This window comes from Myotis yumanensis, unplaced genomic scaffold (assembly GCF_028538775.1).
Source record: "Myotis yumanensis isolate MYYU_CA2020_CCGP unplaced genomic scaffold, mMyoYum1.0.hap1 SCAF_18, whole genome shotgun sequence".
Classification (NCBI taxonomy): Eukaryota; Metazoa; Chordata; class Mammalia; order Chiroptera; family Vespertilionidae; genus Myotis; species Myotis yumanensis.
This window is the reverse complement of record NW_027223769.1, coordinates 10,913,464-10,939,550: the sequence shown is the minus strand read 5'-3', so window position 1 is coordinate 10,939,550 and position 26,087 is coordinate 10,913,464. Positions and strand designations below refer to the sequence as shown.

The 26,087-nt window shown below is 41.8% G+C and overlaps 1 protein-coding gene across 4 annotated transcripts in view; it reads right to left on the bottom strand.

Annotated features, from left to right (window-relative positions):
• ANKRD11 (ankyrin repeat domain containing 11) overlaps positions 1 to 26,087 on the bottom strand; it is a 243,488-nt gene that overhangs the window by 138,578 nt on the left and 78,823 nt on the right. For 3 of the 4 annotated variants that reach the window (XM_070398880.1, XM_070398881.1, XM_070398883.1), the window contains exon 2: positions 11,312 to 11,395. The gene's annotated coding sequence lies outside the window, so the exon portion shown is untranslated. Of the gene's footprint in view, positions 1 to 337; positions 354 to 11,311; positions 11,396 to 26,087 lie in introns of those variants that run through there. The other variant, XM_070398882.1, reaches the window with a different exon arrangement.

Below are 26,087 nucleotides of genomic sequence, written 5' to 3'. Positions count from 1 at the left end.
AACATGTCACAAATGAAAGAACAGAAGAAATCTCCAAAAAAAGAACTAAACGAAACGGAAGCAAGCAAACTACTGGATACAGAGTTCAAAACAATGGTTATAAGGTTGCTCAAGGATCTTAATGAGAGTTTCAAGGGAATTAATGGGAGCTTCAATAGACTTAAGACTTTCAAGGATCTTAGTAAGAATGTCAAAGACATGAAAAAGGACCAGTCAGAAATTAAGCATATACTAACTGAAATAAAAAATAATTTATAAGGCCCTGGCCGGTTTGGCTCAATGGATAGAGCGTCGGCCTGCGGACACAAGGGTCCCAGGTTCAATTCCGGTCATGTACCTTGGTTGCGGGCACATGCCCAGTGGGGAGTGTGCAGGAGGCAGCTGATCGATGTTTCTAACTCTCTATCCCTCTTCCCTTCCTCTCTGTAAAACATCAATAAAATATACTTTTTTAAAAAAAGAAAAATTTATAGGGATTCAACAGTAGAGTAGAGGATTCCGAGAATCAAATCAACGATTTGGAATATGAGGAAGCAAAAAACACCCAATCAGAACAGCAGAAAGGAAAAAGAATCCAAAAATATGAAGATAGCGTAAGGAGCCTCTATCAACTTCAAGCATATCAACATTCGCATTATGGGGGTGGCAGAGGGAGAAGAGAAAGAGCAAGATATTGAAAACCTGTTTGAAGAAATGACAGAAAACATCCCTTACCTGGTGAAAGAAATAGACTTACAAGTCCAGGAAGCCCAGAGTCCCAAACAAACACAACTTAATTAAAATGCCAAAGATAAAAAGACAAAGAGAGAATCTTAAAGTAGCAAGAGAAAAGAAGGAGGAGGAGGGGGAGGAAAGGAGAAGAAAATAAAAAATATGAATGATAAAATGGCAATAAATACATATGCATCAACCACTGAATATAAAAATCAAAGTAAATGAATAAGGAATCTAACGAACAAAATAAGCTGATAAATAAAATAGAACCAGAGGCATGGAAACCTGGAACAGATTGATGAATCTCCGAGGGAAAGGGGAGAGGGCGGGAAGAGATTACTTAAAGAACGTATATGCATATATGCATTACCTATGGACACAGACCCTATGGTGAAGGCTTGTGATGGGGCAGGAACTGGGTGGAGGGGGGCAATAGGGATAAGCAAGGGGAACATCTGTAATAATCTCAACAATAAAGTTTTTTTAAAAAAAAAGGCAATAAAAACCTCTTGGGAGCGGTGAAGGGTTGGATTGCTGGGGAGAACGAACTCCCAACAAATAAAAGTCCTAGACCAGATAGCTTTATAGGTAAATTTTACCAAAAAGTCAAAGAAAAATTAAAACCTACCTTTCTCACACTACAATGGAACCTCGTTTCTCAAATATCTCCCATCTCAAACAATTCCCTTCTCAATCTGACAATCCTTTCATCATGCTGACACTAGTATAATCAGTCAAGCATCTCTCAGGTGACAAACAAAGGAGAGAATGCAAGAATATGAGTCAGTTTACCACTGTTAAAATCTCAGGAGATTGTGGTGTGTTTTCCTTTTGTTGCTGCTTATACTTATTAATTTTCATTTTTTTTTTACTGTATCCTTTCCTTTTTGTTAAATTTTCATTTACATTTCATGTCCTTTTTGTTTTTAAAGTGTTTATCTATAGATTAAACAGTACAATAAACATGTACTGTATAAGAAAGGTTAAAACAGAATCATTTGGGGTCAGGAATGGATTAATTCCATTTACATTATTTCTAATGGGAAAAAAATGATTTGTTTCCAAACAGCCTTCTGGAACGAATTAAGTTCGAGAAACGATGTTCCACTGTATTCCCAAAAAATTCAAGAGGAGGGAAGACTCCCAAGTTCATTTTACAAGGCCAGCATTATCCTAATTCCAAAACCAGATAAAGACATTACAAAGAAAAAAAATTATAAGCCAATATATTTGATGAACACAGATGCAAAAATCTTCAACAAAATATTAGCAAACCTAATTCAGCAATACATTCAAAAGATCATACATACACATGATCAACTGAGATTTATTCCTGGGATACAAAATTGGTTCAATATCTGCAAACCAATTAATGTGATATAAACAAAATGAAGGATAAAAATAATATGGCCCTAACCAAGTGGCTCAGATGGTTGAAGCGTCATCCTGTACACCAAAAGGTTGCGGGTTTGATTCCCGATCAAGGCCCACACCTCGGGTGTGGTTTCTATCCCCAGTTGGGGTATGTAAAAGAGACAATCTCTCTTCCTCTCTCTCTCTCTCTCTCTCTCTCTCTCTCTCTCAACATATCCTCAGGTGAGGATTTTAAAAAATCATATGATCATGTCAGTAGATGCAGAAAATGCATTCAACAAAATCTAGCACCCATTTACAATAAAAATTGTCAACATAAGAGACAGGATTGTCCACTTTCACTACTCTTATTTAACACAGTATTGGAAATCCTAGCAACACAATCAGACAAGAAGAAATAAAAGGCATCCAAATTGAAAAGAAGTAAAACTGTCATTGTTTGCAGATAACATACTATATAAAGAAAACAACAAAAACCATGATGTAAAAATAAAATCATGATATAAAAACATTGATAAAAACAATGACTGATAAATTGATTAAACTTATTCTAATATCTCTCTGTATACCACAGTAAGAGTAAAAACACTTTCAGAATGCTTGACTACTTTCCCTTGTGATGAAGTATTTACAACTTTAATATCACACACTCTTCGAACTCGAGAGAAAGCAACATATAACTGACCATGTCCAAAAATGGGTTCAGGTAGGCATATTCCTACTCTGTCTAGATTGGCGCCAGCGAGAGTTTTATATATATTGCACATGCGCGAGTCAACATTTATTTTTAAATTGCCAGTGCGCATCATATGTACTGGCCAGTCGGTCAATCGGACAGTCAGACGGACAGTCACTTAGCCTTTTATATAGAGAGAGAATGAATTATCTATCAGAAAGAGAAACTAAGAAAAAATCCTATTTACAATTGCATCAACAGAAAATACCTAGGAATAAATTTAAACAAGGAGGTAAAAGAGCTGTACTCAGAAAAGTATAAGACATTGAAGAAAGAAACTAACGATACAACAAAAGCGTATATGGTGCTCATGAATAGGAAGAATTAACATCATTAAAATGTTCATACTCCCTAAAGCAATCTATAGATTCATTGCAATCCTTAACAAGATACCAACGGCATTTTTCACAGAACAAGAGCAAATAATCCAAAAATTTATATAGAACCACAAAAGACCTAGAATAGCCATAACAATCTTGAGAAAGAACAAAGTTGGAGGTACCACACTACACTGATCTCTGTGTCTTTTTTTATTATTATAGCCTTATAGTATAGTTTGACACTATAGATCAATGAAACAGAATAGAGCCCAGAAATAAACCTACATCTGTATTGGCAATTGATATATGACAAAGGAGTCAAGAACTTACAAAGGGATAGAGACAATCTACTCAATAAATGTTGTTGGGAAAACTGGACAGATACATGCAAAGAAATGAAACTAGACCACTTTCATACATCATAAACAAGAATAAACTCAATTAAAGACTTAACTGTAAGACTCGAAACCACAAAACTCCTAGAAGAAAACATAAGCGATACACTCTGACATTTCTCTTAGCAATTTCTTTTTTTCCTGATAAATGTCTTCGGGCACAGGAAACATAAGCAAATGGGACTACATCAAACTAAAAAGGTTTTGCACAGCAAAGGAAACCATCAACAAAACAAAGACAACCTATTGAATGGAAGAAGACATTCACTAATGATACACTAGTGAATGATTCATTCAGTAAGAAGTTAATATACAAAATTGTAACGACCTCATACAAATCAACACATAAGAAATAAACAATCCAATTAAAAAATGGGCCGAAACCGGTTTGGCTCAGTGGATGGAGCGTCGGCTTGCAGACTGAAAGGTCCCAGGTTCAATTCCGGTCAAGGGCATGTACCTGGGTTGCGGGCACATCCCCAGTAGGAGATGTGCAGGAGGCAGCTGATCGATGTTTCTCTCTCATTGATGTTTCTAACTCTCTATCTCTCTCCCTTCCTCTCTGTAAAAAATCAATAAAATATATTTTTTTAAAAAAATGGGCAGCCCTGGATGGTGTTGTTCAATGGTTAGAGTGTCGGCCTGTGGACCAAAGGTGGAGGTTTAATTCCTGGTCAAGGGCATCTACCTGGGTTGCGGGTTTGCTCCCCGCCCCTACCTGGGGTGTGTGCAGAAGGCAACAAGTCAATGTGTCTATCTCACATCTCTCTCTCTCTCTCTCTCCCCCTCTTTCTCCCTTCCCACTCCCTCCTTTCCTCTCTCCCACTCTCTCTGAAAAGCAATGGCAAAAAGATCCTCAGGTGAGAAAAGGAGGGGGTGGGAGAGGAGCGCAGAGGACTGAATAGACACTTCTCAAAAGAGAACACACAGTTGGCCAATAAACATATGAAAAGTTGCTCAACATCAATAATCAGAGAGATGCAAATTAAAACCACAATGAGATCTCACCTGACACCTGTCAGAATAACTATCATCAATAAGTTAACAAAGTATCGGCAAGGATGTAGAGAAATGGGAACCCTCGTGCACTGTTGAGAAAATAGATTGGTGCAGCCACTACGGAAAACATTAAAAATGGAACTACCTGATTACCCAGTGATTCCACTTCTGGGAATCCAAAACTAACTTTATAACGGTTTGCTATTCTGCTATAGGGCAGAATTTAACATAAGATAGGCATTTCATGAAACCCAATTGTGTGGGTATAGTCACTCGATCATCACATGGTATTCTTATAAGGTCATCTGACTCTAAAGGTGGCATCTGGTCAGCCACTAAGATGCAATGTTTAGAACTCGGGTTTCCATTAACAAAAAAATGAATAAAAATACATTTTAAACAGAGCTTGACCACCATCAAGATGAAGAAAATGCACAGATAGTGGTAGGAATGAATGATCTAGCCACTCATACCAAATGTAAAATGCCTGGCCAAGCTGAGGCCACCATCAACTGAGCATTTGCTCCCACAGAGACCAGGCACTGAGGGAAAACACTGCCCTCCACTCATCCCTCTAACTCTGACTTTCTGCCTTCCAAAAATACCAAGGATCCAGACAGTGGCTGCTACCTTCCTTAGATAGGGACAAAGGCCTCAGGGTTTATTCTTTCTAATAAACTGTTCATTAACAAAAGGTCAACAAAGTCAAAAGCTTTCAAAGAAAGTGTCATTTGATTTCCAAAGAACCCCTTCTTTACCTCTCTTCCTATTGCTGTTCAGGCAGAGAGCCTGCTTAGCCCACAGGAGCTTCAACCCAGCCTAAGGCAGGGACTCTGAGTTTAAACATAAAGTGGGGAAGGAAGAAGCAGAGCTGTGAAGGAAGCGCGCGCTCTCTCTCTTTCTCTCTCTCTCTCACACACAAACACACCTCCCTCCCTTCCACTCTCTCTTTAAAATAAAAAAAATCAATGGAGAACGTATCCTTGGGTAAGGATTAACAAAAATAAAAATAAGAACTTATGGAGCCCTGGCTAGTGTGGCTTGGTTGGGCACTGTCCCGTACACCAAAAGGTTGCAGGTTCGATTCCCGGTAAATGCACATGCCCAGGTTTCAGGTACAATCCCTGGTAGTGGGCATGGGGGCAGCAGCCGATTGTCCGCTCTCACATCAATGATTCTCTTTCTCCCACACCATTCTTCACTCTCTAAATATCAATAAAAATATTTTTAATAGAAGGACTTATGGAGCATCTATTCTAAGTTAGGATACAGGCAAATCTCTTTACCTTCAAATATAAAACATGAAGGAAATCCCTTCAGTCAGCTTTAAAATTTGATAGTATTAAAAAATAAAATAAACACTGGCTCCATGAGTGTCCCTGTAATTAACAATGAAAGTAAAATAATAGAAATATTATAACCAACAAATGAGGAATTACAAACAGCCCATATACCCTTCTCTGTCCCAAGCAAGCCTTCCTTCCCTGTGCAGTTGGGGTCACAGAGCCCAGAGGCCCTTAAGAAACTGCTTAAAGGGAAAGAAAAGTCCAACAGCCAGAACTCACAGCACTTAACCATTTGTGGGACGAGGCTCCCCTTCTGTTCTGACCTGCCTTTCCAAATCCTCTCCCCATCATGTGAACTCTCCAGCAATTCAAATATCTTGGAATAAAAGGACCAGAGGTCTATTAATCAACAAGGGCTGAGCTAGAGGAACAAGAGCTTCTGGGGAAAAGTGTTTGAATGCAATTACCAACTTTTATATTAACAAAAAAGATGCATTTAATGAAATCTAATTTAAATGATATCTAATATTCTATACTTTATATGCAGTTTAAAAGAATGTAGACAAAGAATATTCCCGAGAACCCTAAAATACAATAAAAACTCATTATACTAAAAAATTCAGTTTGCCGAAGCCGGTTTGGCTCAGTGGATGGAGCGTCGGTCTGCGGACTGAAGGGTCCCAGGTTCGATTACGGTCAAGGGCATGTACCTTGGTTGTGGGCACATCCCCGGTGGGAGGTGTGCAGGAGGCAGCTGACCAATGTTTCTCTCTCATCGATGTTTCTAGCTCTCTGTCTCTCTCCCTTCCTCTCTGTAAAAAAAATCAATAAAATATTAAAAAAAAAAATCAGTAAATTATATTGGTATAATTAGCTATGCATATCTCTCTGATAATGAAGCAAAGTGTGCTTTATCTATTTTTTGAGTCATAAAAAAACTTCTTTGTTAAAAAGACAAATGAATTAGCATTAGGATATACATGCTCCTAACAACCTACAAATCCAACCCAATCAGCTGCCTAGACCATGGCAAATGCATATGCCCTGACCAGGAAGGCACTTAATGGCCAATTAGTAACCTGGGATGGCGGTAGGATCAGGAAGAATGGCTAGTCCTACCAGACAAGCGGGTACAGAGGGACCTGCCTAGGGAAAGCTTCTCTCTCTGCTTCAATATCAGATGGCAAGACATTCTCTGTCAGAAGGTGCACCAAAGACTGGACCCCCTCCCCCACTCCCTGCCCCCTCCAACCTTGCTGCTCAGGCAGGACGTGGTTCTGTTGCTAACAATACTTCCAGTCCCCTAAATTGACAGGGATGCAGGGTCAAGCATCAGAGGTGCAAATCTCTCTACAGCAGCGGTTCTCAACCTGTGGATCGCAACCCCTTTGGGGGTCAACGACCCTTTCACAGGGGTCGCCTAAGACCATCGGAAAACACATATATAATTACATACTGTTTTTGTGATTAATCACTATGCTTTAATTATGTTCAATTTGTAACAATGAAAATACATCCTGCATATCAGATATTTACATTACGATTCATAACAGTAGCAAAATTACAGTTATGAAGTAGCAATGAAAATAATTTTATGGTTGGGGGTCACCACAACATGAGGAACTGTATTAAAGTGTCTCGGCATTAGAAAGGTTGAAAACCACTGCTCTACAGTGAGCACAGGCTGGTCAGAGTGCACTAACTCCGTATTGCCTCCAGGGACACTGAGAGTCTATGCACATCACTCTTCTGCGCGCCTTGCAAATTCAACATCTCAACACGTCAAAAAGTGATCACTTTTCCATTTTATTTTTGTAATTCTCACCCAAGGACATGTTTATTGGTTTTAGAGAGAAGAGAAGGAGAGGGGAAGTGTGTGTGTTGCGGGGGGGCCTGGACATCAATGTGAGAGAGAAACATTGATCAGTTAGTTGCCTTCCCCTATACTTCCCAACTGGGGATTGATCCCACAAACTAGGTATGTGCCCTAATCAGGAATCAAACCCGCAACCTTTTGGTGTAGGTGATGACACTCCAACCAATTGAACCACACCAGCCAGTATTTTAAGTAGAGGTGTTCAATTAAAAATATTAACCATTAATTCTAAGCTTCCATTCATATAAACAACATTGCCTTTATTATCCTAACATGCCACTTTCAGAAACCATTTTGTTTTTTAAAACATAATTCAAAATTCCTAATTCACAGTAAATGTAAATGTAACATTCACATTCCACCTAGGTTGTCAGTCAGTGCTTGGAAACAATTCTCATCAGCAGTGTGGCCTCACTCACTCTGACTCTCATATCTACATCCATCTAACCCTGGTGAAATATGTGTCATCAAGAGCTTTTTCAATCTCATCACTTCTCTGGAAAGGCCTTGACCAAGGTATTACCAAGGAAGATGTTAACAAAGTGAGAACTATAAAAACTGTCAGCTGAAATTAGAGTTTTATGCTAGAGTTTTAAAAAATTCTAATTATTTTGAAGTTTACATTTTCATGAAGCTCTATTTCCATAAACAGTGTAATTTAATCTCTAAAGAAACCTTTCAAATAGGTATCACCATTGCTACCTCACAGGGGAGGAATCCAAGGCTCACAGGGTTAAAGACATGGGCCCAAGATCATAGAGCTAGTACCAGATTCCACAGACTCCTGTAACCAACCATAGCCATGCCTAGAACATTTCAGAGCAGAACAAATCCAGAATCTACCCAAAAATCACTAAAGGTGCTTTAACAAGACTACCTTCCCAAAAAAGTGATTTGAATCCGATCTAAATGGCTCATATTCTACCTTAATTAGGTCAAAATGAAAAGTAAAAATAATGAATAATATGAGTAACAATGAAAAAGTATTAGAGTCTGCAAAATAATTGTATTTTTTAACCATTTGCCTGCTGTAGCAGCTATAGACTAACTTTAAAACCATTTTTTTCGTGAGAATTTCAACTGAAAATTTTCAAGAACACCCGAATTGTAATTGTGCCAGGCTTACACAGCTGTGGGTGAACCTGAGAGGGGGCAGTGAAGGATTTAGAAAAGACAGACAAGAGAATAAAGCTGGGGCTAGGTAGGACGCTGCTTCTCTGATGGAGAGAGACAGCGCCACAGCCTGCAAGCTGAGTCTTTATTTTATAGCCAGTTTCCAGAAGGCAAAGTAAGGGCGTGGTCAAGATGTTTACAATGTTCTCGTGGGTTTCGAATCTACTCCATTACCTGTACCTAATCAAGCTTTGTTTACTTGCTGCACCTCCCCCAGCCTATATCATTTAGCCACGTGGGACCATAGGTTCGGACCATAAGGTCAACCTTACAACTATAGACTTTGTGCTGAGAGGGCTCTGCCCTCCAAGCTAGGACTTGAACGTGGCAAGCCACAAGAGGACTGTGCCCTCTCATTAGTCTGAGGCTTGAACCTGTCCAAACATTGTAGCTGCTCTCCACAGTAATATATTTACTTTTATAATATTCATTGCAAATTGATTTTTTAATTAAATTCAAAATATCGTGGCGTGTGGGGATGGTTTCCGTTTTGGATGCATGACAGTTAACTAGTTAAATTCTGCCTTTTGATGCCAGGAAAGGTCATGGAGGGTCTACAACCCTTGAGCCTGAGCCCCTGCTCTCACACATTAGGGCCACTGCCTATCTGCTGGGCAGTCACAACAGCATCTCATGTTAATATGAACCTTTATCTTTATTCAATTCAAACACTGCAGATTATTAACTGCATATTTATGGTTCACTACAGTGTTAAATGGCATTAGACACTTTGGACTATTACTGTGGTATGGTCAAAAAGCCAATCCTTCAAATGTCAGAAAAACCTTCTAAACATTAACATATCCATTGCTCTCAATCCACCCAACCAATTAGGGCAACCCAACAATCTTTCAGCAAAGAGTTGCTATAATTGTTTTCTTTTAATCAGGAATCACCAAATACTTATTAAGAACCTAATTTAAGCAGCATTTTGTTTTTTCTTGTTACAAATTAAGACCAGTATCATAGTTTCCAAACAAAGGCAGAGCTCAGCCACTAAGACCTAGTCTCTCAATGGCTGACCCACTGCCTAAGACAACCAACCTGAGTCCACATGCATATCCTGGGATTGCTTCCCAGACATTCCCAGGGTGTCACAAAGCCTATCACCATCCCACCTGGTCAGCAACACCCTCACTCTGCAGATTAAGAGGAGACAATTCTAGGCCTACTCTCAGAGACACTGAAGTATCTTTTCCATCAAACCTTAACCCAATTTCCAAAAAAAAAAAAAAATACTTGGCAAGTCAAGGAAAGTACCCAGGTGCATTTCAAAGTGGCCTGATTCACTGATGGCTGAGATAAAGGATAGGTTCTGTTAGATTAAGAACACTTGCCCGGCTGGCATCGCTCAGTGGTTGAGCATCAAACTATGAATCAGGAGGTCATGGTTTGATTCCCGGTCAGAGCACATGCCTGGGGTTGAGGGCTCAATCCCCTGTGTGGGGTGTGCAGGAAGCAGCCAATCAATGATTCTCTCTCATCATTGATGTTTCTATCTCTCCTTTCCTCTCTGAAATCAATAAAAAAAATTTTTTAAAGATTTTTTTAAAGAACACTTGCCAAGAAAGTAGCAGGAAAGATTTCCTTCATGTCTGCTAGGAACAACAACACAAAATAGATGATACACTTTTGAACTGCTTGCTTAAAAAACACTAACACCAGCCATGTTATGAAAAACTAAAATGAGCTAAGTGTTTCCTTTCCAATTGTTATCAATCCATATATCAAAGGAAATAAAGCATATGCCAATGTGATACATTTCCCAAGGAAGGGCTTTGTTTAGGAGCAACAGATGTTAGGTCAAACCCAAGACCAGTCTTGAGGAAGCAGCCGCCCCTCCTCTCAAACTTCCAGGAATACCATGGAGTAGTTATCGAGACTACCCAGAAGCTACTGGCTGCCCAGACACACAGGACACCAGACAAGACCACAACCAGGCCTCACGGCTTCCCCCAGGGCAGAAGCAACAATTCTCAGACTAGAAAAGCTCTCCACTTCGTGCAGTGTTAATGCAAGACGCATAGAGCACAAGACTAACACAGTGAGTTAGCAAGCACAGGGTCCCGGTAGCCTCCAGACTACTTGGGGATGGAATAAGATAAAGGAAGTTGAAAAGAAACAAACTTCCTTCAGGCCCGGATACCAACCTGTTCAATTTTTCCAAAGAATTCCTCACTGGGACACCGCGGATGCTGTTTATTAACTCCACACAGCTCATTACCACTATTGTGAAACACTTTCATCTAAGTGAAGTCCAGAACAAAATTCAAAACACTTAGCAAAAACTCTTTCAAGCCCAATAAAACCAACTTGGAGACTGAACCATTATTTTGACACTCCTTTTTACAAACTAATGAAAATAAACACACACACACACACACACAAGGAAATAAACACACAGGAACTGATGAGAGGCAATGCAATAAAATATTTACCGATTCCATAGCTGAAAGTTGATGTTGATAAGGACTGTATATTAAATCCAATAGAGGTGTGTCCAGAGCAGTACTGTGTATATTCTGAAACAAGAGAGTAAAATTAGCAAAAAGTAATAATTTCTACTTCAGTTCTCTTTACAATTTGTCTCTCTCCATTTGAAGAAGCCATTTATTCTATTACTTACTACCTTGCTTCATTTTACTTAACACCAGACAAGCAAAAAGTTTGTAAGATGTCTGATTTAGGGTTACAAAGGGAAAGTAAAGCCCAGGAAAGAGGCTCACACCTGATGATTTGTTTTAGGACACTATTCAAATAGAAATCTCTATTCTCAGTAATTTTTCCTGGAAAGCAATACCCAGAAAGGCCAGGCTGAAAAACGAACACTCAGGTGGGCCTGTCATTCTCCAGAGATGGGACCTCGGGACTGGGGCTTGGGTGATTCACAGATTTTTCTCTTTACAAGGAGTTTGATAGGAATCTCACAATTATTAAACCTTTGCCAAAATTATACACTTTGCAAGCTTCCTCTCAAACTCAGAATACATCCAAAATCTCCCTTTGGTTCACAAAACCCCGATGGCCCACCTCTCTCCACCTCCCACAGCCTCCTAATACACTGCTTCCACTCCCACCCCATTCCCCCACTCCACTTCCCTGTTCTATATGGCCTCAATCTGGACACTTCCCTCTCAACACTGCCCACATTCTCTCTTCCATTTCTGGTCTGCCTGTGCTCACTGGTCCCTCTCAGCAGGACATTCCTGACTACCCTAAATCCATCACTCAGTCTCTCCCTCAATCTACTTATGGGTCCATTCTCAAAGACAAAGGACCATAATTCAGACCTATGTGCTTCAGATGACTCCAATTCAGAAACGTGATTCAAGCCTCCTACATGCATTTGAGTTCCTCCAAACACAACTAAGGACAAGCAGGAAGATCAGGGCAACCCCAGGAGGGTCTGAAGATTTTGTAAATGTGATTAAGAAATATTGTCTGGACTGGCTGATGTGACTCAGAAGTTGAGCATCGACCCATGAACCACGAAGTCACCAGTTTGATTTCCGGTCAGTGCAGATGCCTGGGTTGTGGGTTGGTCCCCACCCCAGTAAGGGGCATCCAGGAGGCAGCTGATCAATGTTTCTATCTTTCTATCCCTCTCCCTTCCTCTCTCTATAATAAATCAATAAAAACATATTTTTAAAATGTGTTACTATGATTTATTTTTAAAAAAATAAATGGCCCTAGCTGGTTTGGCTCAGTGGATAGAGAATTGGCCTGCAGACCAAAGGGTCCCAGGTTCGATTACGGTCAAGGGCATGTACCTCGGTTGCAGGCTCCTCCCCAGCCCAGGCCCTGGTCAGGGCTCGTGCTGGAGGAACCAATCAATGTATTTCTCTCACATCCATATTTCTCTCTCTCTTCAACTCTCTCTAAAAATCAATAGAAAAATATCCTCAGGTAAGGATTTTTTTTTAATGTTGGGGGTGGGGGTTGTAGGTATCTGAATACTTTGGCAAGCACACAGTGCTGAGGCTCATGGAGCAGAGGCTCCTTCCAAGCCATTCCTTACAGAGGTAGTCCACATGTAAACAATCTCTTTATTAATTACTAAACTACAACCATACATCCTATATAATCCTATATAATAAAAGGCTAATATGCAAATTGACCAAACAGCCAGTCACTATGACATGCACTGACCACCAGGGGGCAGACGCTCAGCGCAGGAGCTGCCCCCTGGTGGACAGTGCGCTCCCACAGGGGGAACAGCGCTCAGCCAGAAGCCCAGCTCACAGCTGGTGAGTGCAGCAGAGGTGGCGGGAGCTTCTCCCGCCTCCGCAGCAATGCTAAGGATGTCTGACTGACGGCTCCCGGACTGTGAGAAGGCGCAGGCCAGGCTGAGGGAACCCCCAACCCCCTCCAGTGCACAAATTCCGTGCACCAGGCCTCTAGTGTCAACATAATCAAATCTCAAATACCATTAACAGTGAATAAAAAAAAAAGGGGTCTCAGAGGAATATACTAAATATATCTGTGTCTTTCAAAAGTACAGGAAACTTAAAATATTTGAATTAATATACATACAGTAAAATGTCAGTGAAAAGCAAATCATCATGAAATATAAAATTCAAAATAATGCTTCCTCTGTGGGTAGGAGGTAGACACCAACTAGGAAGTGCACCAGAAGTTTCAACAATATTGCTAAAGCAGGGTTGGCTGAAACACAGGGTATAAAGAACTGGTTTTCATATTTATACCATTATAACCCCTGCAGCTCACATGATATACTAGCTATAGTCTTCCAAAATTTCAACAGTGACAGAGGCTGCATGCCCCTCACCCCCTCTAATGCCTTGACAGGGAGTGGAGAGGAAAACAAAGCCAGGCTGATCCCTGGTCCCTAAATTGAACAACTGGTCCTAATTCCATTTGTGATTAATTGAAATCATTTATTTCTATCATTCACAACTAAGAATTTAATGGTATACAGACAACTAAAAACTTTATTTTCAATTATCAAATATTTTTACATTAAGATGTAGCAATTTCAACAATTTGAAGGTAAACTGAAAGTTTATTATCAAAAAAGAACAAATGACAAAATATACAATCTTGCAAAATAACTATGAGAAACAGATTTTATTTAGAAGCCTCTCAAATTTCCTATACACAAGAAACCAAATAAATCAAGTAACCACTATAGCCTGGACATTTGACACAATAATACTGCCAGTAAGAAAGGAAGAAACCATACTACAGTATCGTGGGGGGGGGGGGGGGGGGGGGGAATTAACTCAATAAAACTGTATCACCTCCCAGGACAGCTTTGAGATCTTTAACAATAAAACAAACCAGTATTAATTTAAAAAAAAAATACCATTCATGCCCATTTTCCATAATCCCATCCTAAAATCAGGCTCTCTTCTATCTTCATACACATCAAAAGTGCAGAATCAGGCAGGGAAACACACAGACAGGAGACAGGGAGAAGGTTCTCAGGACATGGTGCTTTTATGAAGTGGGATTCCCAGGCCCTGCAGTCACAGTGGTTTCCTAACCTTACATATGTGTGTGTTTTGCAAAAATGGAGTAAGATTTTTCTGTCCTTCTATTTCTTTATAGGGCTTTTCAAAGCTGACATTAACCTCAAGGACTATTAAAAATGAATATGGAAAAGTAGCTTCCAGTCACAACTCACTTAGTGAAAAGCAACATGTCTAAGTTTTTCAATTTTCCAATAAAAACAGTAATGAGCAATAGAGTGTATGATGAATGTCCACAACAGGAATACAGCAAATAATATCTACTAATACAACTGAAGAAAACTTGAGGCCCCTTTAATCCATGGTTTCTCAAACTCAGCACCACTGATATTTTTGGCCAGACTATTCCCTATTGACCTGCCACTGGCAGGTGTTGAGCAGCACCCCAGCCTCTACCTACTAGCTGCCAGGAATGAACCCCCACAATATGACAACCAGAATATCTACAGACACTGTCACATGTCCCCTGGGAGCAAAAGCATCTGGGTAAAGAACCAGTGCTCTAATCCACCTGCTATTTTACAAGTAAGGAAACTGGGCTCAAATTCAGTTAAGGGAGATTTTTAGTTGTATGAGGTCATGGCAGAGAATTAAAAGCAAGTTGAAAACAGAATCCAGGTCTTTTAAATCCTGACCTAAAGGTCTTTTCATTCTAAGTGAAAAAAATTAGTAATTGATTCACTTATTTACGGAACAGTACAAATTAAAAAGCCTCTAAAATATTTATACCTCTTGACAGAGTAAACTCATTTCTGGGAAGTATGCTAAAGAAATAATCTAAGATTTTTTTTTAAAAACCATATAGCATACCTACCAGTTCACATCATGTAGCATACCTGTTCACAACAAAACTACCACCACCACAACTGTAATCAAGCTACATTTTCAAACAGAAATGCACTAGACAATTCTTTTACTTTTAGCTTATAGCTACAGTACTTCAAAACAGCATATTCCCAGACTCAACAGAGTGCAGACTCAGACTTGAAGACATGAACAGTGAGTGTCTAATACAGAAGGCAGGTGACCACTGAGAGAAGGAGGAGCTAGTCAATTGATGGAATAATTTACCCATCCATGCCAACACTCAACAGCAGAGCACCTACTGCCTTCTGGATACCAGACTGAGCTATTTTTTTTTTTAAATATATTTTATTGATTTTTCACAGAGAGGAAGGGAGAGAGATAGATAGTCAGAAACATCGATGGGAGAGAAACATCGATCAGCTGCCTCCTGCACACCCCCCACTGGGGATGTGCCCGCAAGCCAGGTACATGCCCTTGACCGGAATCGAACCTGGGACCCTTCAGTCCACAGGCCGACGCTCTATCCACTGAGCCAAACCGGTTTCAGCCAGACTGAGCTATTTGAGATACCATTTTTGTAGATCCAATACGCTGCACAATATTCACAGCTCGGCCAGTGTGACTCAGTGCTTGAGCGTCGACCTATGAACCAAAGGACACGGTTTCATTCCCAGTCAGGACACATGCCTGGATTGCGGGCTCAATCCCCAGTGGGGGGCATCAAGGAGGCAGCCAATCAATGATTCTTTCTCATCATTGGCATTTCTATCTCCCTCTCCCTTGCTCTCTGAAATCAATAAAAATATATTTTTTTAAAAAGAATATTCATAGCAGTTTCCACGCACACCATGGAACAGTGATCAGCAACAAAAAGGAAGGCGGTATTGATATTGCAATATCTCAAATGGATATCAAAGGATTAAGCTGACCATACAAAGCTAACACCAAAAAGTTACGCTTACATTTATTCCACTTATATGACATTCTCATATGACAAAATTTTAGAAATGAAGGACAAACTGGTGGTTGTCAGGTTAGGTACAAGGGTAAGGAGATGAGCCAGAAGCAACAGGAGGCCTGGCCAAGTGGCTAAGTTAGTTGAATCGTCATCCCATACACCAAAAGGTGGCAGGCTCGATTCCCAGTCAGGGCACATACCTAGGTTGCAGGTTCTATCTCCACTCAGAGAGCAGGCAAGAGGCAACTGATCAATGTTTCTCTCTCATTGATGTTTCTCTCTCTTTCATTCTCATTCTCTCTCTCTCTCTCTCTCTCTCTCTCTTTCACACACACACACACACACACACACACACACACACACATATCCTCAGGTGAGGATTAAAAAGGGGGAAAAAAGCAACGGGAGAGGTACTCATGGTAATGATGGAATAAGGGGCCTGGATATGTGATAAAACCACACACACACAGCATGAGTGAAACTGGGGCAATAAAATATGACTCGATGTCCATATCCTGATTGTGATGTTTACTATAGTTCTGCAAAATGTTACCACTGGAAGAAAATGGGCAAAGTAGACAAAGGCTCTCTCTCTATTATTTCTTACAATTATGTGAATCTACAATAATCTCAATTTTTAAAAGGGTCTAATATTAGCAACTTCATACGGTATTCATTTTATCATCACAATACCATAAGCTAGATATATTTATTATCCCCACTTTACAGATGAGAAATCTGAAGCCCTGAGAGGGTGAGAAACTTAGCCAAGATCCCACTTTAAATGGTGTGGCCAGGATTCAAATCCAGGCTGACTGGCTCCAGAGCCTACACTCACAACTACTTTTTCTCTCTTGAAACTGAAAATGTAAAATACAACCAGACATGCTGTTCTCAGCACAGCTTTGAAAATCTCTTTAAGCCCAGCTGGTGTGGCTCAGTGAATGAGCATCAACCAATGATTCCCATATCGATTCCCAGGGCACATGCCCAGGATGCAGGCTAGATCCCCAGTAGGGGGTGTGCAGGAGAGGCAGCCAATCGATGTTTCTCTATCATCGATGTTTCTATCTCTCTACCCTTCTCCCTTCCTCTCTCTAAAATCAATAAAAACAAATATTTTTTTTAAATCTCCTTAAAATGTTACCTTAGAGGACTTCAGTGGACACTGTTTAAAGACCACTAATCTAGCCTCAACTGAATCACAGAAAACTACAACAGGCTAAATTCTATCTGCACACGAGCCATAAAACATTCCTCCCCTGACAGTGTCCAGAGCCCATAATTCAAGAGTCTCACTCTGCTGTGGGAGTGGAGTGAGTACCACCTGTCATCTTTAGTCAGGACTATTATCCTGACCTTAATCAACTTCTAAGTAAACAAAAGTTGTGAGGGTGTGTTTTGTTTTGGGTGTGTGTGTGTGTTGTTGTTGGTGTTTTTTTTTTGGGGGGGGGGGGCGGGGGCGGGGGATTTGTATTTTGGTTTCAGATAGGTACTATTTGTTAAGTTTTCTTCATTTGGTTTGAATGAACAAGAAGGCTCAAGGGAATAAAGCAACCAAGCAAACTTTAACAATAATATGAGGTAGGAAAGAAGCTGGAGGGAAAACAAATGCTCCTAATACAGTTTCTTTCTTCAATTCAAATGCTTCTTTTTCACTTCAGGACAAAGCAAAAAAGAAACAGAAAATTAATGTTTCAAGACAATTCTCTTAATACACAGAAGTGGGGAACCTCTTTCCTGCCAAGGGCCATTTAGATATTTATAACATTATTCACTTAATGTAAATTTATATTGCTATGAAAAAAGCTCCTAGATTTATTGAATTTCGAGTCCTAACTGTGATTGCCTTGTCAGGGACACCAAATGATTTATCTGGCCTTATACAGCCCACAGGCCAGATGTTCCCCATCCCTGCCTTAACAGAAGAAAGTGCAAAGTGAATAGATGCAGAATGAACACAGAGAGGGAATGTTGTGGCACAACCGTCCCTCCTTTCTCAGACAATTGTGCTGAGAGTAATCAAACACCGAAAGCGCTTTGGCCAGTGTGGCTCATTGATCAGAGTATGGGTCACAGGTTCAATTGCTGATCAAGGGCACATACCTGAGTTGCAGGAATGATCCCCGGCACCACGTGTGGGGAAGTAAGCAATTGATGTATCTCTCTCACATAGATGTTTCTCTCTCTCTATCTCCTCCTCCCTCCCTCCTTTCCATTAAAAAAAAAAAAATCAATGAAAAAGACATCCTCAGGTGAGGAATAATTAAAAAAAAAAAAAAAAAGCCCACACACCACAAGCCCTGAGGGAAGCTCCAGTCTAAAGTGAAGTTTCATGCTCATGCTACCAAATCCAGGGAGAAGACAGAAAATGGAATTTTTAAATAAGTAGCTAAAAAGAAAAAACGGGGGGGGGGGGGGGGGGGGGGGGACTATAGAACGGAAACTAGAAATTCCTGAAAACTAGAGGTTAAAAACATGAAATCAAACTAGAGAAAAGAGGTTGCAAGCTGACTGTGAAAACAGGCCTCTGTTTAACAAAAGATAGGCTGATACCCAGTGTCCTGACTCCATAACATTAGGAAGGCAATCCACAATTCTTTTTTTTTTAATTTATCTTTATTGTTGAAAGTATTACAGATGTTCCCTTTTTTCCCCATTGATCCGCTCCACCCTGCACCTGCCCCCCAGACCCCCGCCTTCACCACACTATTGTGAAATCCACAATTGTTAAGTTTACAGGTTCCCTTACTCCCTAACTCACCCTCAATATAAAAGACCACAATAAGGAACAGTTGTTTAGACACCACACACTTGAAATCCTGATTAACAGGCATAAAATGGCTATTCCTGGGCTCTAACTCAGGAAACAGATTACCAATATCTCCAGCTCTTAGCCATAATCCTATCTAATAATAGAGAAACATGGTAATTAGCCGTACCTCCACTACCCTTACCATTGGCTAATCAGTGAGATATGCAAATTAACTGCCAACCAAGATGGCGGCTGGCAGCCAGGCAGCTTGACGCGAAACAGGGAGGCTTGGTTGCTCCAGTGACGGAGGAAGCCAGGTTCCCCGCCTGCCTTGCTGGCCTCTCAGCTGCAACTCTAAGCAACTATGTTACAAATATAGAAGCTGAACAAAACCCCAGAAACCTGCTTTAGTCAGCCGGGCTTCAGCCAGCAAGACCACAACATTGTTTCAAATACAGAAGGTAAACAAAGGCCAGAAACCTGCTTTCAGCAGCCGAGGCCTCAGAGCTGGAGCCAAGCCTCAGAGCTAAAGCTGGCCCAGAATTTAAAATAAAGAAGAAAAGAACAGGTTGGGAGCGTCAGTCACCCGCCAGCCTGAAAATGGCCCTCAGCCCCTCACCCAGACTGGCCAGGCACCCCCGTGGGGACCCCCACCCTGAAGGGGGTGTGACCAGTTGCAAACAGCCATCATCCCCTCATCCAGGCTGGCCAGGCACCCCAGTGGGGACCCCAACCCTGATTCAGGACACCCTTCAGGGCAAACCAGCCGGCCCCCACCCGTGCACCAGGCCTCTATCCTATATAGTAAAAGGGTAATATGCCTCCCCCTGATCAGCCCTGCTCTGTGCCTGATGGGGGGAGCTCCCCAACCCCCTGATCCCCCTGTGGCTCTGTGTGTGACAGGGTGTGGCGCCCCCCCCCCCCCAGGGGCCCTGCTCTTTGTGTGACAGGGTAGAGCCATAACCTCCCCATCAGCCCTGCCCTGAGTGTGACAGTGGCAGCGCCCCAACCCCCTGATCGGCCCTGCTCTGTGGGTGATAGAGGGCAGCGCCCCAACCCCCTGATCCGCCCTGCTCTGTGCGTGACAGGGGGCGGTGCCCCAACTCCCCTATTGGCTCTACTCTGTGAGTGACAGGGGGGAGCTCCCCAACCCCCTGATCGGCCCTGCTCTGTGCGTGACAGGGGGTGGCTCCGCAACCTCCCTATTGACCCTGCCTTGAGTGTGACAGGGGGCGGTGCCCCAACCCCCCAATCGGCCCTACCCTGAGCGTGACTAGGGGTGGCATCGCAACCTCCCGATCCGCCCTGCTCTGTGCATGACAGGGGGCGGCGCCCCAACTCCCCAATCAGCCCTGCTCTGAGCCCGACCAGGGGCTGCACCTAGGGATTGGGCCTGCCCTCTGCCAACCCGGGAGCAGGCCTAAGCCAGCAGGTCATTATCTCCCGAGGGGTCCCAGACGGAGAGAGGGCACAGGCCGGGCTGAGGGACCGCCCCCCGAGTGCACAAATTTTTGTGCACCGGGCCTCTAGTCCTATGTAATAAAGAGGTAATATGCAAATAAACCATCACACCCTCACAAAATGGCTGCCTAGAACCTGGCCGGCATGGGGGTTAGTGAGGGACAACCAAAACGACTGAACAAGCAGGCTGTGTGGGGCGACCAGGCCAGCACACAGAGGCAGCGAGGGTCCAATCAGGCCGGCAGAGGGGGGAAGTTAGGGGCGACCAGGCAGGCAGGCAGGCAAGTGAGCAATTAGGAGCTAGCGGTCCAGGATTGTGAGAGGGATGTCTGACTGCCGGGGATCGGGCCTAAACTGGCAGTCAGACATCCCCCAAGGGGTCCCGGATTGGAGAGGGTGCAGGCTGGGCTGAGGGGAACACCCCCCCCTCCCATGCACGAATTTCGTGCACCAGGCCTCCTCTAGTACTTTTAGAATTCCAAATCACTATCACACTCTAAGGGCAAGACTCAAAAGAAAACATGAATAACCTTGCCAGTGTGGCTTGGTGATTGAGCATCAACCCATGAGCAGAAGGTCAGGGTTCAATTCCTGGTCAGGGCATATGCCTGGGTTGTGGTCTCAATCCCCAGTACAAGGTGTGAAGGAAGTAGCAGATCAATAATTCTCTCTCATCGTTGATGTTTCTCTCCCTCCCTCTCCCTTCCTCTCCCTGAAATCAATAAAAATATATTGAAGAGAAAAGAAAGAAAACATGAGTATGCTATGATATGTCCATCTTTAAAGTGCACTGTTGGCCTCACCATTTTATGACTGGGATCATGGGCACTGGAAACACACAAGATAACAGAAATCAGTGCTAGGGCTATTTCACTTCATTAGTGTGAAGTGCCTACAGAACAAATGCTTATTTATTTGCAACCTCTGACAACACTCATCTGTTTTATTTCTTACAAAATGAATAACCCAAGGAGGATAGACTACAGGACACTGGGTACCAGTCTGTCTTTTGTTAAGAGAATCAGACACAGCACCATGAAAATACTGTCCTCATTCTACACAAGTCTTATTCACAAAATCCATTAAAAGTGCTCTACATTCCCTTCCCCTTGAAAACCCAAGGCAAGACTTATAGTAACATAGCTTAACAGAAGCAGTATACCAACCACACAGGGACACAGTCAGGAAATCAAAACCTATCACCAGTGGGACACAACTGAAGCTTGAACTGAACTGGTTGTCCAGCTAGAACACTCACCATAAAAAAAGGATGTAAAACCCTAAAGAATCTATACAAAACTATTACAGCTAATAAATTAGTGCAGCACAGCAAGGTTGCAGGATACAAGATCAATATACCAAAAAATCAGTTGTATTTCTATACACTAGCAATAAACAATCTGAAAAGAAAATTAAGAAAAAAATACACCATTTACAATAGCATAAAAAAGAATACGATATTTAGGAATAAGTTTAACCGAAGACATGCAAGACTTGCACAGCGAAAACTACAAAACAGAAGCCCTAAGAAAATGGGGGAAATCCTGTGTTCATGGATAGAAGACTTAATATTAACATAACAATACTACCCAAACAGATTTACAGAATCAATGAGATCCCAACTGCCTTTTTTCCAAAACTGAACAAGTGATCCTAAAATCCACATGGAATTGTCTTTAAACATCTTATATACTGTACCTTATAGAACTATAAAAATTTTCCTAAAACTTTTTTAGAATAGACAACTAAGACATAGCTGAAATGTCTAATACTTGTATGTTTCCATTTTTCTCCTAAAAGGGTGACTATTTATAAGTAAAGGCAGGGGGGTTGGGGAAGCCTCAGATTATTAATATATTTTTTAATTTAACTTTATTTTATAATCCGTAACACCCATTTAGTTCTAAACGTTTAGGATTCTCCAATATCCAACATAAAACATTGTTTTCTTTAAGATACATTACTTTCCCTAAGAGCAGCTAAGAGAGAAGAGAGCTGCTGAAGTCCCATGCATTCCTCATAAAGGGTCTGTACACAGACTTACTCCAACTCTAGTTGTGAGCTCCAGCTCTGAGGCAGCAGCTCAAAAGATGCCAGAAACATACGGAGAGGAACTATATTGTCTGACATGAGGGTAAGGGTTGGAGGGGCAGCTTTCTCACAGACAGAAGTGCTGGCAAATGGCATTGTTCCCTTGCTGAGCCCTCTTTCCCTCCCCGCCCCCCCCTCCGCCCCCCCCACAGAACTAGCAGGTGGTTGCCATATCTGAATGCCCATCAACACTGTTCACCCTGCCCTGGTGATTCCCTGAGACACTCATTGCTCCACCCAACTTTCAGGCCCCACCCAAACCCTTTCCAGTGGCTTTTCCATACAAACAACCTGTCTTGGCTCATGCTGCAAACATTCCTAAAACCTCTCAAACATGCAGCATCTGGCCTTGGTACCACCTCTTCCTAAGCCGCCCCAGGCCCAACACTAGCAGCAGCCAGCCTCAGTTCACAGCCTGGCCTCTCCAGGCACCTCCAAGCCTAGAACAAGTGGCAGCCTTCTACATATCACTTTGTAGCTCATGCCAGGTGGTCCCCAACAAGGCACACGCAATGGCTGACCTTGGCCTGCATCAGCTGACATCAGTAACAATAAGGCTCGTGACTGGAGGAAGCCCCTCCTGGGAAACCCCACAGCCAGTGAACCAGTGGACTGAAGCACGACCCAACCACCTCCACAAGCAACACATTCAAGAGGCAGACTTAGAGGGCATCAGAGCCCCGCTGAAGTGAGTCCTGCTCTGTGGGGTTGGTCCCTGCAGAGCATATTCTCCATGGTGGTCAGGCCAATCCTCACAGCTGATCAGCGGGGGGTAAATCCCTCCCATGACATGCCAATAGCAATCAAGTCTAAACTACAAGAGGAGGGTGCACACAGTCTAACAGGTGACCAGGTACTCCGTGCCTCTGGTCCCTACAAGACACCTGTTATATAAGACCATTCTACCAAATCTGGGAGACACAGCAGCTCTACCTAATACATAGAAACAAACACAGGGAGGAAGCCAAAATGAAGAGACAAAGAAACATGTCCCAAATGAAAGAACAGAACAAAACTCCAGAAAAAAAACTAAATAAAATGGAGGTAAGCAAAATACCAGATGCAAAGTTCAAAACACTGGTTACCCGGCAGTGTGGCTCAGTGGTCAAGCATCAACCCATGTACCAAAAAGTTGCTGGTTTGATTCCCAGTCAGGGCACATGCCCGGGTTGTGGGCTCAATCCCCTGTACGGGATGTGTAGGAGGCAGCTGATCGATGTTTCTATTTTTCTCTTCTCTCTTCCTTTCTCTTTAAATCAACTTTAAAAACAAAACAAACACCCACTAGTTATAAAGATGTTCAAAGGAACTTAGTGTGAACTTCAAGAAAGAAATGGGAAACATAAAAATAGAAATTAAAAAACCATGAAAAAGAATTAGTAAGAAATAAGGATTACATTATAGAGGAATCAACAGGAGAGTACATGAAGCAGAGGATCAAACCAGCAATTTGGAAGATAAAGAAGCAGAAATACCCAATCAGGACAGCAAAAAGAATTTTTTTAAAAATGAGGATACTGTATTTTTCCGTGTATAAGACACCCCAATGTATAAGACGCGCCCCTACTTTTCCAACCCAAAATTAAGAAATCAGTATTTTAAACATTTTGCTGATATTCCTCTTAAGGTCCTCTTCTTTTTTGGCATCTTTGTTCTTCCTGTTTTCTCCACTGTCTGATCATACACTCAGTGGGAGGAGGTCCAAATTGTCTCTCTGCAGCTCTATTTCCATGCTCTTTTGCATAGCTGATTACATTCAGTTTGAATTTTGCAGAGTAAGACAATCACTTACCAGTACTTATCTTTTTATTTTTTGACATCTTTATGGGCTCGGAACGCTCAGGACCCTGTTGCATCTGCGCACTCTCCACTTCCACCTCCAATTACTAAGGCATCAGCTGACATCAGTAACAATAAGGCTCGTGACTGGAGGAAGCCTGTTTGACACGGTATGGGCAGCTACGCACCAGTGCAGGCTCCCTCCTTGACTGAGTTCCATGTATAAGATGCCCCTCGATTTTTAGTCTAATGATTTTAGAAAAACAGAGCGTCTTATACATGGAAAAATACAGTAGTTTAAGGAGCCTCTGGGACAATTTCAAGTGTCCCAATATTTGCATTATAGGGGTGCCAGGAAACAAGATGAACCAAAAAAAAAGCTCACACCAAGACACATCATAATTAAAATGCCAAAGGTTATGCCCTAACCGGTTTGGCTCAGTGGATAGAGCGTCGGCCTGCGGACTGAAGGGTCCCAGGTTCGATTCCGGTCAAGGGCATGTACCTTGGTTGTGGGCACATCCCCAGTGGGGGGTGTGCAGGAGGCAGCTGATTGATGTTTCTAACTCTCTATTCCTCTCCTTTCCTCTCTATAAAAAAATCAATAAAATATATTTTTTAAAAAATATATATTTATATATAAAATGCCAAAGGTTAGCCTATCTGGTTTGGCTCAGTGGGTAGAGCATCAGCCTAAGGGTCCCGGGATCGATGCCAGTAAAGAGCACATGCCAGGGTTGCAGGCTTGATCTCCAGTAGGGGGCATGCAGGAGGCAGCCAAGCAATTATTCTTTCATCATTGATGTTTCGATCTCTCTCTCCCTCTCCCTTCCTCTCTCTGAAATCTATATTTAATAAATAAATAAATAAATAAATAAATAAATAAATAAATAAAATGCCAAAGGTTAGAAACAAAGAGAGAATCTTAAAAGTAGCAAGAGAAAAGCTGTCAGTTTCCTACAAGAGAGATCCCATAAGGCTGTCACCTAATTTCTCAACAGAAACTTTGCAGACCAGAAGGGGTTGGCAAGAAATAGTCAAAGTGATGAAAAACAAGGACCTATAACCAAGATTATTCTGCTCAGCAAAGCTATCATTTAGAATTGAAAGACAGACAACGAGCTTCCCAGAAAAGAAAAAACTAAAGTTCATCACCACCAAACCAGTATCACAAAAACTGTTAAAGGGTCTTCTTTAAGAAGAAGAAAAAAACATTTAAAATATGAATAAAATGGCAATAAATACATATCTACCAACAATTACTTTAAATGCAAATGGCTTAAGTGCTCCTATCAAAAGACATACAGTGGCTGAATGAATTGCAAAACAAGACCCTTATATATGCTGTCTACAAGAGACCCAATTCAAATGGAAAGACACACACCAACTGAAAGAAATGGACAAAGATATTTCATGAAAATGGACAAAGCAAACAAAAAAGGCTGGGCCAGCAATACTTATACCAGACAAAATAGACTTTATAACAGAGGCTATAACAAGAGACAAAGAGCCGAACCGGTTTGGCTCAGTGGATAGAGCGTCGGCCTGCGGACTCAAGGGTCCCAGGTTCTATTCCGGTCAAGGGCATGTACCTTGGTTGCGGGCACGTACCTTGGTTGCGGGCACATCCCCAGTGGGGGGTGTGCAGGAGGCAGCCGATCGATCTCTCTCATCGATGTTTCTAACTCTCTATCCCTCTCCCTTCTTCTCTGTAAAAATTCAATAAAATATATTTTTAAAAAAACAAGAGACAAAGAAGGACCAAGCAATTCTACTTCTGGGCATTTCTCCAAAGAAACCCAAAACACTAAATCAAAAAGACATACTAGGTATGCTTCATTATGTCTATTGCAGCATTATTTACAATAGTC